Genomic DNA, 4595 nt, shown 5'->3' with positions numbered 1-4595 from the left:
TTTTCTCCTTCCGGTTTCTTTCATTTGTTAACGGAATGTGGGTGTTGGAGTAGATCTAGGGATATCTTTGGAGCTAATGGCACCAGAGTAATTCCACGCTCCTAGAAAGAAAGGTTTTTGAGGTTTTGAAAACCGAGATTCAGAAAAACCTCTGGGAGTTTTCCATTTCACTGGAAAACTTCCAAGGGGTGCATATTTGTGTTGGGCAAAAAAGCTCCTTAAGCTTTTTAAAAGCTACAAACAAACCTTTATTTTTAGGGAGTGCAGAGTTCTTCCATTATTGTGTCATGACCGTATGACAATTACATTTACATTACACGCACAATTCAGCTTTCATGCAAGGTAGTAAGAGGAATCGGAGCAATCTTCAAAATTGGCTGTCGACAAAATACATGCACGTCTACCCTTCGTAGCTATTTGAACGAAACTTGCCTGTTGGGTGTTGACGAGGCGACGTATCTGCATTTGTGCATTTGAATGAATGGCTGTTCCCTCATTAGCAGCCCCGATATTCGAAAATTGAAAAAGGACGTCAAATCAGGGATGTCAGGACAGTGCCTACGGATGAATAAAACAGCTGATAGTCTTCAGCTGCTCTCTGAAACTGATTAAGTCGCTGACTACAAACATACGACATTTTGATACCATGATAATGTAGAATTTGGGGGGGGGGCTAACCTCGGGGAGCTAACCCTAGTCCAATGTTGTTAGCTTTCCCTTTCTTAACCGTGTATATAGGGTCTGTCTGACTCTGTCTGATGAAAATCTATTTCCTACCGATGTATCAGGCTGTGGGTTTGCACCAGTTCAACTGTTGGAACCGTGATAATTTGCAGATCGCCTGAGTTAATTGGCGAGACCCTTTAGGATAAATGCATGAGAAGAACCATTCGGATTTTCATGTTTATTAATTGGAAATTATAAGAATTATTTTTTTGCCTTATTGATCATGTTGATATGACAATCTACCCATATATCATACCATATGGGTTACCACTACCCGCCTCGAATACAGCCATTGTTCGTGCATGTATAGTATCACATAATACCGATTTAATCTGCGTTCAGCTGGTTGATTGACATTTCTAGGCGTCAACAAGTGCAATCAGAATATAGAAAACTTAATTTGAAATTCATATCAACTGCTTCCATATCTCCTGAATTAATTTAGTGGCATGGAACAGGTGTGTCATTTGGAATACATTTGTAAAATGTAACAACACAGTTGGCATGATATTCATTAATGGCTCTGCAACAGCCTCGAGATTTATAATCTATATATTGAAGTGATATGATATGATAAATGTACATGCATCAAATATCCAATGGTATTTAAAAATTGAAACATAGGCACAGCCAAGTTTGCTAACAAATAGATATATAATTAGGTTTGTGGAACTATGAAATATCCTTTTGCTTTCATATCGCTACCTGTTGGACCTGGTAAAAGCAAGTGAGTATAAGAGTGATATCAGATTATGTCGATGACTGAAGGACATGACATTACACCTATTGTGCTGGAGTGTGCATCGGGACACATGAGAAGAAATGAAGTCAAGTAACTTGGCCGAGTATATGGCCAGAGCCCTGTATTAGACACTGTACATTGCGTGTACATTGCTGGTCACTGTTTTTGGTAAAAAAGTACCACTAGGGCCAATCAATCCTCACCAAATTTTGTATGTGTCAAGAAGAACCCTTTACCAATATCATAATAAAATTTACAACATTCCCCAAAAAAAATGCCGGAGAAAAAAATGACTTCATTACACTATATCCATCAAATCGACACTCGCACATTGATTTGGTACGGCCCTATCAAAATACGAGTTCTAAACTGACCATTGAGACCAAATATATTGTCAAAAACATACTTTTGTGATGGCTTGACTCTGTAGATTAAGAATCAACCACAGATTGAGAATTAATTTCACTGGATCCATCCCAGCCATGTAGTTACCACAACTTGACATTTTGATAAGCTCAATGTAACTCTGCCACACTTCCGGTCGTGGAGAAATACATGTCCCTGCCCATATGACTAAATTGGCGTTTTCGTTTTTTGTGGTCTCATTTGTTCTTAATAATTCTTAGGTAAGACTGGCTAAACCAGTAACGTTGATAATTTTATGAAACCATAGTATATCAACAGGCTGTACATTGCACACTTGATTAGACGCCAGCACCAACCATAGCACACCTATACTTACACAGCCCCCGCGGGTATGAGGTTTTATAGTTTTGAAGAGCACTGGTGAAACCCTAAACCTCTTTGTTTTCGATCGAATCATTTACCAGAGATACATAGGTATCAACGTATACATATCAACTAGAATTCTTTTGTCATTCTTGGTGATTTGGCGCAAACAGCCCGAGGGCGTATCTTCAGTTAACAATTCATATATTTGTGTAAAAAATGGAAGTCAATGTCCTATTCTTTGTTCTAAGCAAATTCGCATACGAAGTCGATGCATTTCTATAGTTGACTAGAATTTCTATATTTGTGGTCAAATCGAATTGAAATTTAAACTCTATCGGTGGAGAAGAGACAGGAAATCGATTTGTGGTCTTACACAGGTGTGTATCTGTGACCCTATAAGAATTCGATACAGTTTGAGAATTGTGCTCTAGAACTGGAGAAACTGGTATCGTCGCCATCGGTCGTCGTCGCACAGACAAACAATAAATATGTTGAAAGTGTCTCTAAATCATTACTATTGCTTCATAAGCAATTGGCTTATTTTGTCATCCTCATATACATTTCAGAGTAAGAAGCATTTTGTACTCTTGTCATCAAAGTAATTCGACAGAAAGACTCTATGTGTCATATCCCCTTCGGCCAACACACACAGATATATGTATCAATCGCTGTCAGACTTAATCAAAATTTTATTATTCATTTGAAAGTCATGAAAATCATGTTCTAGATATTTTTAGTGGAGCAACGAGATGAGTGGGATCACCAGAACCTTTATTCAATCGATTGCTCAGTAAGTGGCAAGGGTTGCTCATACACAATTTGTCCATCATTATCCGCTGTAGCAAATCAACAAGTCAATGCAAAAACCGACTGGTGAACTAAAATAAACTCCTACTTCATTTCCACAATATTCGATATACAGAAGTCCACTGTGAAGTGAAAAATGAACGGAACAAGTTGAATTTCAAACGAAGAAGAGGTATGTAGCACGTGTGTCATTTCCCAGCAGTGTTAGCATGGGCAGACGCAGTCATATATAGAATATTGATCATGTTGTTGAGCCAAGCACACGGGCATTCAGTATCGGGTATCCAAGAAATAAACACCTTCCAATAGATTGAAATATCATGCTATTCTATTAATCATTTGAAAAGTAATCACTCAAATAAAGTTCTTTTGACGTGTCGTCGACTTTAATTGACATTCCAATGACTGATGGATTTGTCCTCCGTGTATCTTTAACCCACATCGCTTAGCCCCGAGAATACATTGACGGATCAATCGGTGGCTGCATAGACGTCTCCGCTTGCATTTTGGTCGATTCGGCTATGATAGATTCTATGATATGGTTAAAGATGTGGGAAATTGCCTGTCCGATTCAATGTTCGAAAAGCAGCAAGGTTTTTTGTTAGCATTTCGCGAAGTATAGGATAAGGCTTATGCCATCAGATGGCAAATATTAACTCCGCAACATTCGAGGGGAAAAATGAAGGATAGGCGATATATTCTCACCACAAGATGGAACCTCGTGGATATGAAATGCCACCAAAAGATTACGCGTTTTTTAAAAAAGGTTAGAAGGGTGTCGATAAACATGCACGGCAGATGATATACACTGAAATTTTGGGACTCAATACGTCAATACATTGATCAAGTAAAATATCAGGCATCAAAATCGAAACCTGGTATTCTTGCAAACTTTACATGTATACGAACCAATTGGATATTTCAATATCCAATAGTGTTCACTTTATCACTTTGCGTTTTATTCACTGATTTGTGAAGTGCTATAACCTGAAGCAATTGTTTGATTATCCCTCGAGCGTGGTATCGAATATAACATGGCTTGCCGAACGATCGAACAATTAAGCATATCTCTACAAGTCAGTGGCTGGTGCTTATATCAAACAGTTTATCAGTTTGACATTCATCATTTGATGTCGTTTTTTCTCCTGCATGCAGTAACTTATCTGAGTGTATATTTTTACGCATCTGGCACATCGTTATGTAAAATGTATTCATTTGATATCTACAGCCAATTTTCAAGTGTTGAGTAAATGGCTCCCTCAAGCGCTCTTTGTCTCCTCATGAGATTTTGCGAGATCAGACAGAAATAACGCCATTCTCGAGGAAGACAATGTTCATCAGTCTAATTCATTGTAATGTCATGACTTTATGGTAACCTTCGGGAAAACGCCTGGTTTTCGAAGCTGCGATTAACTAACTTTTTTATGCTATAAGTTTGGCAATGCGGGGTGTCACCAACAAAGGAAAAGGTTAAGTTCGTCATTAATCAATGGTCAACAGGAAACCAATATGGTGATACAACAAACTTTGGGTGCTAGTAAAGACGCCCACTGGGTTTGCGATGGCATCCTTTGTCTCAGCGGAAGTT

The sequence above is a fragment of the Lineus longissimus genome, chromosome 3, assembly GCF_910592395.1.
Source record: "Lineus longissimus chromosome 3, tnLinLong1.2, whole genome shotgun sequence".
Taxonomy (NCBI): domain Eukaryota; kingdom Metazoa; phylum Nemertea; class Pilidiophora; order Heteronemertea; family Lineidae; genus Lineus; species Lineus longissimus.
This window is presented reverse-complemented; position numbering follows the sequence as displayed.